Genomic DNA, 14,376 nt, shown 5'->3' with positions numbered 1-14,376 from the left:
TTGAAATGAAGATCACATTTCATAGCGACTTTTATATCCACAGTAGACAAAATAGCACTAATCCAGATGCCTATTGTTGGATATCGAATGATAGATAATCTTACGTAGCAGAGATTATGCCTGCAAAGGAAAATTATTCAGGGCAGCTAATTTTGCTTTACCAAAATATCAGTAGTAATATTTTTGGACAGCACCTAATGGGTCAGTGGGTTCTTTTTAATGTTTATACTTAGATTTTCTTTTAAAAAAATAAAAACACACAAAAAAATTCTAGTACTATAGATGATGTAATACCAGCTAAATCCAAACAACAATAAAGTGGAGGGTTTTACATTATTCATCTAATGTGTTTGTATTCATGTTAAAGATACTACTACATTTGAAATGGGCAGAGAACACCAGATGGTTGGAATGTTAGCCCAGGAAAATTCAAATAATTTTAGAAATCTCTTTTCATTCTTCTTTGAAGTGCCACTATTGGACAGCTGACACTTTGCAGCTGATACTGCTGTTAGGGGTAGGGAACGTGCTTCTCTCCTCCCCCCACCCCCCATGCTGAGGCGATTTAAGTTTTGAAAGATATAATCCACCTGGGGGTTAGGGTAGGGTGGGGAAGTAGGTTCAGGAATTTCGAGAGTGGGAAATACAGTAATAAGAGCCTTGCAAGTATTTTGAGGCACATGGATACTGGTATTTGGGGTACGCACCAGGCTTCTGTACTCCTCTTGTGCCCTGTGAACTACGGATGACAGCCATTTCTAAAGTGGCAGCTGGAGTTCTACGGAAGAGCAGGCATTGTCCACTGTACAGTCTAAGGAATAGCTAGTGATCTGAGTTTCTTTTGGCCGTTGCTTAGCTCCGGGCTTGCAGTGATGATTCTGGAAGGCTGATGTGCAACCATCAGAGAAGCTAGTTCATCCAAAGAGAAGACCCTACAGAGGTTGCCAAATCCAGCCCCAAAGGAAGTAGAGTCATTGGTTAGAGTTTCCTCTGAACCTTGCAAGGCTGTCTAACCATGCCATATCCCATGCCTTTTGGGGGCTGATCAAATAAGGGACTTCCTGATCATTTACTCTCGATCACATGAAGGTGTTGCATTAAAATCTTATACACTGAAATGGCCACTGATTTAGGCTGTTGGTTTAGAGTACCCCTACATGAAACCAATGCATATCCCTTCCTATTCATACTTTCCCACCCTGAGATGGACTGTGGATGCCGGGGATGATCGCTAGGACCGTAGTAGTAGCTAATGTTCACAGGCAAATCCGCTTTGGGAAACGAGTTATTCGGAAGGCGGTTAGAATCGTATAGTAGCTTGTGAGGCAATCCCGCTTCCCTTCGGTGCAAGGCTTGGGAGGACAATCCAGATTACACCGCACACTTCCTAGGTGAACTCCCTGAAAACTTACTCGCAGCTGGAGCAAAGGAATTCAACTGTGGTCCCAAATACTCATCTTTTCACTAGTGTGATTCCTCTGTTTCTGACCGATCTCCTTCTCATTTGGGTTAAAGTGAGTGTGGCCTCTTTCTATGTCGTTTGTCATTGTTTTCTAAGTAACCGCTGGCTCTACTATGGCACTTCAGTTTTGCACTGTCTTTCAGAGGTTCAAGGAAAATTTCTATTCTTCTTCTTCTTCTTTTTTTTGCATCCAAATGTGCCTGAACTTTTACAATATGTAAATGCTGCCATAGTCCAAACCCATCTTTAGTGTGTTTGTATAGAGCTCTGTACCCTGGAAACAACATACAGCCCCATGAGCAGGTGCCTGAGATGTGGACCCCTTTGCATTCAGAGAGGTCATTGGTCATAGAGACTTGAATTAATAAGTGAAATTATGCCAGTTTATGTTCTCTCACAGGTTATAAATGATGCTTTTTGTGCACAACCTACTCTTCAATGTAGAGCTCTTGTTTATGGGAAAAGGCTTATATGCCAAATTGTGTCTGATGGTTTAATATGCCTTTTCGCTGATGCATACTATTACTGATGTGATTCTGTTTTGTTGCAGCTTTGCTTTGTTTAATGAAACACACTTGTAAACCTCTTTTGCACCTTTAAAAAAAGTAAGGAGTCCAGCGGGATGCTTTAGCACTTGTAAACAATTTTCTCAATCTATTTGATGTTCAAATAAAAAATTAAACAAATGTCAACTGGCTCGGTTTCTGTAAATTCCCTTCATGCTAATGGTTTGCCACTGATTGCCTCAAACCAAGGTGATGGAACGCAGGGAATCCTATAGATCGTTCTGATGCCAGGCTCCTCCCCCCGCCCCGCCCCCCGGCCACCGGGGACAGGAGGAAGTGTGTGGACATTGGAGGCCCGCAGGCCTGGCCTCACTTCATGGTTCCACCACATACAAGGCTTATGATCACTGGCAATGAATTTTTCAGAGCCTCCCCTTCCTCGTCAACAAAATGGTGACAGTAACACCTAATTCACAGGGTGGTTTTGAGGATTACATGAGGTGCTTTCATTCTGTGTCTCCACAGTCTCTTTGTCCCTTACTATCCTTCTCTGAATACCAAGGAATGCGGTGTCTTCATGCGCCGTGTGTTATTTCCGGGGCTCTCCAGCTTTGGGGAGAATGGTTCGCAATCTGTGTCAAGGCTGGAATGGGACTAAAGGTAGATTCTACGCACGAACTGGCTCTAGATCACAGTCTCCAACATGACACATTCTTAAGCCTTTACGGACCTTTACATTAAGAGCTGCCAGATTTAGATTTGTTTCTTCCAAAATACAGAATATATGCCTCAGAGGAGCAAATGTTGTATTATTTACACTACGGGCTATGTGCATTAAAAAGCTCGTTTTATGTTCACATTCATGGTTGCTTAAAATTGCAAAATTTAGAGCTACCACCAAAAAAGTAGTGCTAAGTCCAGGCGAGCGATGATCGCTCAAGACAGAGACACCCTTTCTACCGGAACTGCCTGCAGACTATCTGGGACACCTGGTTGAAAGTACAGGTGAGCTGACTTCCCTTTAGCAAGAGTTTCCTCTGTGTGGATGAGATAACCTCTAAGCCAAAATGTGGAGGTTCTCTCCGCATAAGGAATGATCTTTGATTTCCCTTTCCACCCGCGTTACAACACATGCACATTCTCACACAGAAAAGTCCCATTAACTGGGTGCTTCACAATGCCAGGTACTAGCTCTATACACATTTTTCTAGTCAATCTTGATCTAGTTCATATGAGGGTAGATATGTTACTGTCCTTACTTACCAGGGAGGAAACTGAGAACGCAGTTAAGTAAGATTCCCAGTATCAGAAATCTCAGGAATGGCAGACATCTGATCACTTCTCCAGACTGTAAACATGACTCCCACTTCAGAAAGTGGGTTTGAGGTTCTTGGACGTTAAAGCCACATAGCACCTGTGAAAAAATTTTAAAGATTATTTTATTTTATTTTATTTTTATTTTTATAATTTATTTTGTTTTTATTTTTATTATTTTATATTATTTATTTTATTTTTATTATATTTATTTTTTATTTTATTTTAAAGATTTATTTATTTATCAGAAAGAGAGAGAGCATGCACAGGTACGCGTGTGGCAGGGGGAGGGGCAGAGGGAGAGGGGGAGAGGGTCCCAAACACGCTCACCACTGAGCACAGAGCCCAACGCTCCAACTCATGACCCTGAGATCGAGACCTGAACCAAAACCAAGAGACAAAGGCTTAACCCACTGAGCCACCCAGGCGCCCCAATACATATGAAATTTTAATCAAGATCAGAGAATGTGCTAATTTTTTATTTAACCAAGTTGACATTTTATGAGTAGAAAAATTCACATGAACTTTTAAGGCAAAACGTGACTCTGACGGCATTTTGGACAGGAAACTTAACGCTATGTCCCTCAAGTTCTGAAAAAAATGTGTCCCCCTCTCTTTCCAATGGGTGGCCCTTGGACAACACAGCTTGCGAAGCTCTTCTTTTGCTACCGTCCCTGACACTTAGTGCCAGAGCTTTTTGGTTTCTGAGGTTGTACCAGGCACACCTTCCTGCCCCTGGTTTCTGCCAGGAATGGCGGAGGGAGGAGTGATTTTCCTCTGTACCTTGGCACCAGGGGGAGAACTATTTCTAGCTGATGACCTGAGACCTTGAGGTCTGAGGCAGCGGCACCCCACCAGAAGTGGGGCCTTCAGAGAGGACTGTACCTAGGTGAGGCTCACTCCCTTTCTTTGTCACAAGACCAGCACCTACCTCATGGCCCAGGAATAAGACCAGGGCCTTCAGCCAAGGCACCTAGTGTCTGGGTAGAAGGGACAAAACGTTAGATGAAAGTCAAGGGAAAAAAAAAAAAAAAAACTGAAGCAAGGAAGCATTTGGGCAAACATTAAGTGATTTTGAAACTGGGTGGGAAAGCTTCAGCGGCCAGACAACTGAGGAGCCGAGGAAGAGAGTCCAAAGGGGCCAGTTCTGGACTCTCTGCCATGAGCCAGTCACTCAGAGGCCACGAGACAGCACTCTGTGCGACTTCCCGGACTCAGTGCCCTGCTAGGCCTTTCCGCAGCACTCGACCTGTCATCAGATGCCTTCTTATCAAGACATCAAAAACTGTGAGAAGAGCCAATGAAAGGTTTGTGAGCTGATAAATATTTTTTGTGGGATGACTGAATTCTTGAGATCACCCCAGGCTCAACAGAGTTTCAGCCGTGAGGGTTCTTGAGTATTTCCACATCTACAACCAGAAAGCACTCGTGGGAATCCCGAGGATGCCCAAACCCAGGCTGGGGATGGGGCGGGAACAGGAAGAGGGTGCGGTCACAAGAGGGAATCCTGTCACTACTAGTGGCAGCTGCCTTGTGTGTCATCCTAGTGCCTCAAGGACACCAGGTGCAGCTGGCTTTCTGGGGTTCAACCATACCAGGGAAGCATGTCCTTCCACATGAAGGGAAGGGCTGAAGGTGCGAAGCCGGAACTGCCCCCTGCTTCACGGGAGATGGATTATAAACCAGGGCAAATCACCCATTCACTTATTTTTGAATGTATTATGAAATGATTAAAAACGTCTCTTACCAGTCCTTACCATTGGGGCACCCGGCTGGCTCAGTCAGTTCAGCGTCCAACTCCTGATCTCAGCTCAGGTCTTGATCTCAGGGTCATGAGTTCAGGCCCCACGTTTGGCTCCATGCTAGGCATGGAGCCTACTTAAACGAAACAAACATGCAAAACAATCCTTATAATCGAATCCATTCTTGAATGCCAAAAATAAAATGTGTAAAAAGAAAAGCATTCGTGGATTTATGGGAAAAAAAAAAAAAAAAAAGCCGGGAGGTTTGGATAGAGAATCTTGTTTTCATTACTTGGCAAGGTTGGTACCAAGCCCTTCTAGGCTAGGATCATGAGACCCTGGTTCCGGGAAGAAGAAAGACCTGGATCCCAAGAGAACAGAACCCAAGGCAGCTCCAGGCTTCACACTATGAAAAGAACTGCTAAGCTTTGGACCACATTTAAAAAAAAAAAATAATGGGAAGTCAACATCAGAGAACTTAAAGCAATACAGAGAACTTAAAGCAATATAGAAATTGTTCATTTATTCCTCATGACTGCATAGAAGCAGAAAGATAAAATGGGTTCCCTCTCAAATTTCCCGTGTTCCATTTCCAGTAAAATATCCTGACAAGTGGGTCCTCCTGTTCTCCAGCCCCCTACCCCTCTATGATACTGGAGACTTGCGCTCTCTGATGCTGGCAGGGCTGCTCACACTTGGGGGTACCACAAGGCCACCAGGAGAAGAAACTGCTCAATGAACCCCCAGGGAAGGGGTGCCAGGACCTCACAGAATCAAAAGAATCCAAAATCCTGAACAAACAAGGTTTATCACCTGCCTGACTACCATCTGGGTCACCATCTAGGTCCCCGACTTCCCACTCCTGCTGAGCTCTGGGAAGCCAGGGGTGCCCTGTCTTTGCCAGTGGGAAGGCCCCAGCTCTGAGAAAGGAGCTCTGCACAGGGGCCAGCACACTTGCCCTCCTGATGCCAGCACTCACAGTGGAGGGAACACCAAGGACCCCGGAACCTGGCAGATGCTCCAGCTAAGACACAAAACAACGTGATCGCGGATGGGCCAAAGGCTTTGCAGAACTTTCTGTGCCTACTACCCAGGAGCGAAGATGTCATTTCCATTCCAAGCAAGAACATTGCAGCCCTCGCCCTACCCCCTCCCTGTCCCCCAAACAAAACCCAACAAAAACAACTGGGGAGAAACAGAAAGAATGTCCCATGGAAGCCATAGAGGGAGGAACCGCAAAAGGCAGCCAGATTGAGGTACGGGAGGGCTGCTCAAGTGTTGAGCTACCCCCGCAGGGATGCCATGCTGAGCAATCCTAACAGGACGAGGGAGTCTGACCGGCCCCAGGGTCACGCTGAGAATAGCCCTACAGCCAGTGTTGTTACTCTTGGGCAACTCTGTCTCCTGGGCGGGCAAGCTTTTCTCCTCCCAGAGAAGTCTGAAAATTAATGTGCGGTCTAGAAACTCTTCCCACAGCTATTTCTGAAATCAGTTTGATATTAGAGGAAACAACCATCAAATGGCCAGCATATCTGTCCCTTCTTGTCACGCACCACACGGGACACACACTGATGTCTTCAGTCCTCAACAGAACCTCCTGCAGTGGGTACTAGTGTTGTTCCTCAGGAGGCTAATGAAGAACAGAGAGGTGGGGTAACTTGCCCAGACTACACAGCTAGGAGGTGGTCCAGCTGCAGGGTTGAGCTGGCGGGACCTGTGGCCCTTGAGTCTCTGCTGCAGGGGAGCCTCCTTCATAAGACTTGGACACAGAGAACTTTATAAATGTCCAGGACCTTCGTTCCCCTACCAGGTTTCCATTCTGATCAGCAGACTCTGTGAGGGGGGTGGCTCAAGCCCGGCTTAAGGAGGCAGAATGGTTAAGGCAGGTTGTTGATTAGAAGCAGATTTTAAGGAAAAAGTCAAGCAAGTGAGTCTTCGAAGCCCGCCTCAGGGAGGAAAGGCATATTAGAAGCCGCCAGGGCTTTCCGAGGGGCTGCTGGTGTCCCCGTCCCCACCACTTCCGGTGGCCAGGCTGTCCCTGATGGACTGATCTCACCTGCAGGTGGGAACTTCTGGAACAGAGAGTAGTTTAGAAAGCCGAGGGGTTACTTGAACAGATGAATCTCACTGGGAGGCCATCTCTCCCAGGAAGGCTCTTCTCTGGGATTCACTGGATACCCTGATCAGGGAGTCCCCCCCTTTGAAAATGGGGGCTCACCCACCGTGGCCCTTCCACCCTGGAAGTGGAACCAACACTAAGTTCAGAATGACCATCCAGAGCAAAGTCAGCCATGAAGATGGTACTTTTAATAAACGATCCCCAAACATTTATGCTGAGCATATCCAAATTGTTTTTTGTTTTTGTTTTTGTTTTTTAAAGATTTTATTTATTTATTTGACAGACAGAGATCACAAGTAGGCAGAGAGGCAGGCAGAGAGAGAGAGGAAGGGAAACAGACTCCCTGCTGAGCAGAGAGCCAGACGCGGGGCTCGATCCCAGGACCCTGGGATCACGACCTGAGCCGAAGGCAGAGGCTTTAACCCACTGAGCCACCCAGGCGCCCCCCAAATTGTTTTTTTTAATTAAAAAGCAAATCAAATGTCTCTCATGCAACAACAGAAGTACCCTTTTGGCTAATTTTAAAATTATCAGTATTACAGCAAGTAGGATCTCAAAAACAAATCATGCTCCTTGTCACAATTTAAATAATATATTTCAAATAGTTTCTCCCCCTGATGATTCTGTTCACAATGTGAAGCCTTGAATTTCACATATATCTTTCTAAAATTTTCCTTGCCTTAGGCAATTAACATGGATTTTCTTCCTACAAAAATGGGAACATATTTAGACACTATTCCACAGCTTTTTAAAAAAATTTAACATCTTCCTCAATAAATAAATATAGATTAATCTCATCTTAAAAAAATAGTTGCATTATAGTAAGTATTAGATATGCAGTCAAATTTATTCAACAAGCCCCATGCTGGCTTTTGGCTGCTAAAGCTAGTGATAAAAGGAAGTATCATTGTCTTGTCCCCTACTGGCATTGGGGCAATTGTCTGGAAGTTGACAAGTAGCTTCTTACTTCACGTTAAAACTACAAAAATGACTCCAGATAGATTAGAAACCTACTGGAAGAAAATGCAAGCAACATTTTCATAATCTTGGAGAGGAAAAGACCTTCTTACTATAGACTATCCAGAATCTATAAAGGAGAAAGAACCCGTCAGATACGAGGACATAAAAATTAAAACTTTCTATGTAACTAAAGTAACTGTATAAAGTCAAGACAAATGATATACAGGGTTACTTATTTCTCTAATATACAAAGCATTCCTTGGAAATTGTAAAAAAAAAAGTGAAAGAAAAACAAGAGAAAAGTAGAGGCTACAGAAGACATATGAATAAAACACAGAGGTAACACAAATGGAATCATCATATAAACGGGTCATAGAAATGCAAATTTTAAAAACAATGAGCTACTGTTGCCCTCCCTTGGGCAATATTTTAGAAAAGCGCTAACATTTGGTCCAGCTCTTCCAAACTTGTCTGGGGCGTGGCAATCAGCTACCAGAGAGCTACCGACAAATTCTGATCCTCAGGGCTCGTGATTTAATTGGCTTAAGGTGAGGCGTGGGATTCTACATTTTTGTCAGTTCCCTGAGAGATTCTAATGTGCAGAATTTAGACATTGATAACTTGGGAATAATTCCCATAACTTAGAAATCACTGCTCTAGATTAGGGGGAGTGGGGTGTGAGGAAATGGTTCTCTTCCCCACTGTGGGGGGTGGGGATTGTAAATCACTGCAACTTGTCAGAAAGTAACCTGGCAAATTTATTGAAATTTATAATGTCCATACCTTTCTGATTCAGTAATTCCACCTAGAACAATGCTCTTAGGGCAATAAAGGCAGCAATACCCAAAGATATGCATGCAAATACATGCGAGTGTACAGCAGCATTGTTTGACAGGAAAAATCTGGAAGGAACCCACCGTTGAAGGAAGATCCCGAGGAGTCCAGTGGAATGAACGCGTATGTACTGAGGTCTGTGGAACACTGTTAAGTTAAAAATGCAAGTCACAGAAAAATAAAAATAGAGCTCATCTTTAAAAGCAGTATGTGTGTGCTGTTTGAATAACAAAATCAAAAAGCATAGAAAGTTAACACTAAATAGAGATGAATGAGAAGGAGGTCAGAAACGGTTCCTTTTTCTTTAGGAAACAGGAAAATCTTTTGTGGTTCAAATGGTTGACTTTAACAATTAGCCTTTAAAGTAGACACTTATAAAAAAGAGAAAGAAATGGGGTTTGTCCTAAGATGTATTAAAACTTGTAATAGGGGCGCCTGGGTGGCTCAGTCAGTTAAGCGGCTGCTTTCAGCTCAGGTCATGATCCCAGAGTCCTGGGATCGAGTCCTGCATTGGGCTCCTTGCTCAGCGGGGAGCCTACTTCTCTCTCGCCTCTGCCTGCCTCTCTGCCCATTTGTGCTCTCTCTAAATCGCTCTGTCAAATAAATAAATAAAATCTTAAAAAAAAAACTTATAATAAAGTAACTGATACACTGTGCCAGTCAGTATGTTAGTGGTCATATTTATACTATTTACTATATATCTGTGTTATATCAATATGTAGTCAGGTATAATATAGATATATACATTATGTTTGTAATCAGTTATTCCATATAATTCCATATACTGCTACAATTAAGACAGCAATGGAAAGACAGATCAACAGCACACCAGAGTCCAGAGCAAAAATCCAGATTTATGCGGATACTTATTTGATGAAACGGATAAGTCTGTGGGGGAAGATGGGAAAAATCGCTTATAACGTGGGCTCTGTGGCCAGCGAGGGAGAGTGAACCAGTCCCAAGATGGAGAAATGTGGGGCAGGTGGTGGCCTTGAGCCCAGAGTGGTACTTCGCTAATGAGTTTTCAGGTAGCACAGACGTCCCGGACCCGAACCGCACCCGGAGGGCACTGGCCTGGACAGACCGCACCCCTGCAGTTTCCGGTCAACCCGCGAATCCCACGGAGGTGGGCGAGGGGAGGGAGGTGAGCCGTGCTGGGTGGGTTGGAGTTGGGGGGACTGCTGGGAACGCTCCCCAGTGTTGACAGCTGCTTGGAAGCCTCACTTTCCGAGCTCAGCAACTGCCTCAAGAATGTGTCCAGCAGGATTCGGGCCTGGGCTTGGAAAGCACATCTGTGAGGCGCCGACCCTACTATGGGGCAGGAGGACCCGGATTTCTTCTCCACTGCCTGTCGCACTGATGCAGTCCGTCAGGGGTACCACAGCCTACCCAGGACTGTCTTCTGAGAAATGGGGTTTTCGAATTCGGTTACGTTCCCGCTCCAGTATTAGGTAACAGGTTTTTTTTAAAAAATGGCAAGGTTGATTTATTTTCCTGTGACCTTTATATTTTAGAAGGATTATACCCCCGTCCCAACTGGCTTCCTCGGCTCCCCAGATTAAATGTTCCTCGTTGTTCAGCGAATGGTATGGGGTTACAGCATGTCGCTGTGTTTTTTATTAGCAATTCTCAACTGTCCGACTTCTCGAGCCTTCCAAGATTCTCCTCCCTCAGCAGTTCCAGCGAATTCCTCCGGTGCCTGCCCTTGCCCAACGTCCTGCCCAGTGGCAGGAAATGCCCCCGATTCACCCGCTCCTTTCACTGACTCATATGAATGAGGATTCTTCCCCAAATTCGGGCTCCTCTGTGGCGTTCCCAAATGGATTCCTGGAAGAGATTTTAAACTCTGAGGGAGACGTCAGTGAGAAGCCAGGAGCTGAAAAATAAAAGCCATTCCTTTTCAGGTTCATTGTCTCTGCAATAACGGAGGTCTGACAATCAGCCTCTTATCGCAGCATATTATTAAATCTAAAACGAAAATGACCACTCTTGGGAAAATGCCCCTTCGCGTCACCTGAACTGGGTGCGGCTCACGACAAAGCTGGAAACGGCTCTCATGCCCGTCCATCGCCTCACCTGTCCCTGCGTCCTCCAACTAACACTCACGCTCTTCAGAAACGCACGCCACCGTCACATAGATCAGGTGACGAAGACGCAAAAAGAAGAAATCTGCTGCTAGGAAATGACAAAGACAGATGCAATACATTTCATCTCCCTTTTCTCCCCTAAATCAAACACTGTTTCTGTTCGGTTCCCTTCTAGTCTCATTGACCTTGAACCCCGGTTTCAGGACATCACTGGTGGAGCCAAGTTCACATTCTTCCATATTCAAAGGACCTGTGAGCGTTGCACAAGAAGCGATGGGGTCCCTCCCGGCTGAGACCGGCCTCTGACACGCACCACAGTGGGCATTTGATAAACACCGTGACAGGAAGGGAATGTGCTCTGCCTGGTGTGTCTGGACCTACTCAGGGCGCCCTCTGGGCCTCTTCCTTCCCCACAGTTCCCTGAGGATACGTCTGGTGACGCCGGGCGGGTGGGCAGCCGGGGAGGAATCCCACCCTGCACGGCTGGTCGCAGGCCCACCCACGCCAGTGCCCGGAGACCCTGTGTTTTTGGCCACGATCAGCTTTCGTAAAACAACCCGCTCTACCTCTCTTTGTTTTATGATATCTTCCGTGGCTTGTCAGTAAAGTTCTTTAGCTTTAGTTTCTTAATAATTGGCCCCGGAGGGGTGCCTGGGTGGCTCAGTGGGTTAAAGCTTCTGCCTTCAGCTCAGGTCATGATCCCAGGGTCTTGGGATCGAGCCCCGCATTGGGCTCCCTGCTCAGCAGGGAGCCTGCTTCCCCCCTCTCTCTCTGCCGGCCTCTCTGCCTACTTGTGATCTCTGTCAAATAAATAAATAAAATATTTAAAAAAAAAAATACTTGGCCCCGGAGCATAGGCTGTAAACCAGTCGACCCCAACCTGCCTTTTTGAACAGGAAATCCCAGACCTCAGCTTGCTGAATTTCTCATCCAAGCCTTTTGAAGGTGTCTCTCCTCTCCTCGTACAAAAACAAGGGAAGCTCCTGCCACCCCATTTTCCAGGAGGCAACACTCCTGCTCCCCGGGGGCGGTTTTCCCAAAAGTCTTTCCCTCTTCCTTGGAATTCTTGTGCAGTCACTACTTTGAGGTCTCCAAGCCTTTATTTCCCCACGTTGGCTCTACGGATTTTCTCTTTCCTCGCCACTTCTAACATTTCCTGGTTGCCTGCACCAATATCACCATGTTCACGGCCAGCCAGTGGCCTCTGTGTCTTGCCCCTCCTCGTCCCCCGCTCTCGTGATCACCCGCTACCTCCAGGCCACAGCAGGGCCCGTGGCAGTCTTCACTCCAGAAATGAGGGCCCTTTGGCCCCCTCAATATCCTTTTAAACCCCCTCATCTTGTCCCCAAACATCCTTTCTTTCTTACCAGGGTTGGCTGGGGTGCAGGTAAGGGTTGTCCTGTTGTCCTTTGTTCTGTGTCCTGTGTCCCCTTTCTCAAGAGGCAGGTAAGAGTGTGAGGGCTCCAGGCAGATGTACCAGACTCATTGGTGGCTGGCTTGGTCCTCAAGAGACTGGTCGTATCACCCCCCGGGGAAAGCCATGACCTCACGACTTCAATGTTTCCACTTGCCAGAACTTTCCACTTCTGTTCTGTCCCAACGTTGGATTAAGTTGGATTAAGTCTTCAAAAATTAAATCGAAATGCACCTCACCCATCCCTCGGGTGCTTCACAGGGTTATTTAGAAAGGCGCAAAAAGATTAGAAGATTTTTCTTAGTTAAAACCGAACTTTTTTCTCAGCCACATTTAACACTTGATTCTTTGGTGACGGGAGATGCCTAGTTACTCAAGTAATCGTAATGTGGAGAAGCAAGGGCCCTGCAGTCTCTTGGCGCTGGTCTCCATGAGTAATGTCTCATTGTGTGGTGATTTTCCTGAGAGCGGCGACATCTGTCTGTTGGAGGACCGGACTGCCCCGACCCCACTACTGGGGAGCAGGAGTAGCAGGGAAGTGAGGTAAGAGCATGGCCCCATCCGGGGGAGGGCGCCCGCAGCTCCATTCTCTGCCACAGCTCACAGCCTTTCCAGAAGCAGCACGATGGGAAACTTTAACACAGGTTTCTCTTCTTTAAAATATGAACAGCTCAACTCTGATCTGTTCCCTGAGCGAGGTTCTGGGGAAATGAGATAGGAATAATCTGACAGTAGAAAACCGTCATGTGAGGAAACACCCATGTGAGGAAAATTCAGTAGTGGGAAGTCTTGAATGTAGTTTAACAGTGGTCAGCGAAGTCTTCAGGGAGTCGGTGGCTTTGTGAGTTGATTCTTTTCGGAGAGGAAAGAAAGTGTGGTCAGAACAGAACTGTGGACGTACGAGGGGATGGGGAAGTTCTTTTCAACGGTCAGGCTAAAATCACGTCAGGTGTCTGTTTCTAATGCAAGCTCCCAGGTCGTACCTCCCCAGAGATGGGATGAGAAGGTCTGCAGTGACCCCAGGAATTGGGAAACCTAATAATCCTCAGGAACCCTAGTTGAGATGTCACTTAGGCTACAACATCATGGAAACTATGGCAGGCAGCTTCAGGTTGAGTACCTCAGTTTGGTTTAAATTCTCCAGGTAGAGCAGGATTTGTGCACTAAATGCCCACAGGAGTTAGACTGGGACAGGTAGTGGACGGAGTTAATAGGATATAAAAGCGAATGTAAAAACTGTCTCTTTGTGCTCTTCAAGTGACAGCAACCACGTCACCTCTGCCATGACTGGCATGCAAGAGTATGCACCCAAGGCACCAGAGCTTTCCATGTTCAAGGGAAGCCTGAAAACTGGGCTTTATATAAATCCTCCTCTTCATTAAAGGATGGATAAAAACTCCATGAGCACCAAGCAATTCCACGATGGACGCTGGCTGGCAAGATCAGAGGGGCAGAATAAAATCTTATTATATTTGGACATGAATGGTGGATGAAAACTCTATTTCTTCTAGCAGATAATGAAAAGCAACAGAAGGTTTTGGAGAAGGGATGTGAACAAGAGAGCTTTAAGAAAATCCACATAGCTATTGAGTATCCTTGGGATGGAGAGGAGAAGTGGTCTCCGTGAAAAGATTAATGTGGGGTTTCTTCCAACTGGGCAAAGGGAATAGAGAAGAAAGGGGGCTGTGAAAAATGCTGGGGAGTAAAATGTCAGGAGATTTGATTAGCTGTGGGAAGGGGAAAGAAATCATCCAGAGTCTTTACGCCTAAATGTGCGCTGCCTGCAACCATCTTTTTTTCTTTCATATATACTTATGTTTCAGCTTCTCTTATTCTCCAAAAGGGACCATTTAGGTTGTGCTATGGTAAGTGCCTGCTTAGTATGTAAATTTAGAGCCATTTCTCCGGGGGGGGGGGGGAGAAAAAAAAGCACAGACA

Source organism: Martes martes (genome assembly GCF_963455335.1).
Source record: "Martes martes genome assembly, chromosome: 6".
Classification (NCBI taxonomy): domain Eukaryota; kingdom Metazoa; phylum Chordata; class Mammalia; order Carnivora; family Mustelidae; genus Martes; species Martes martes.
Note: the sequence above shows the minus strand (reverse complement) of the source record.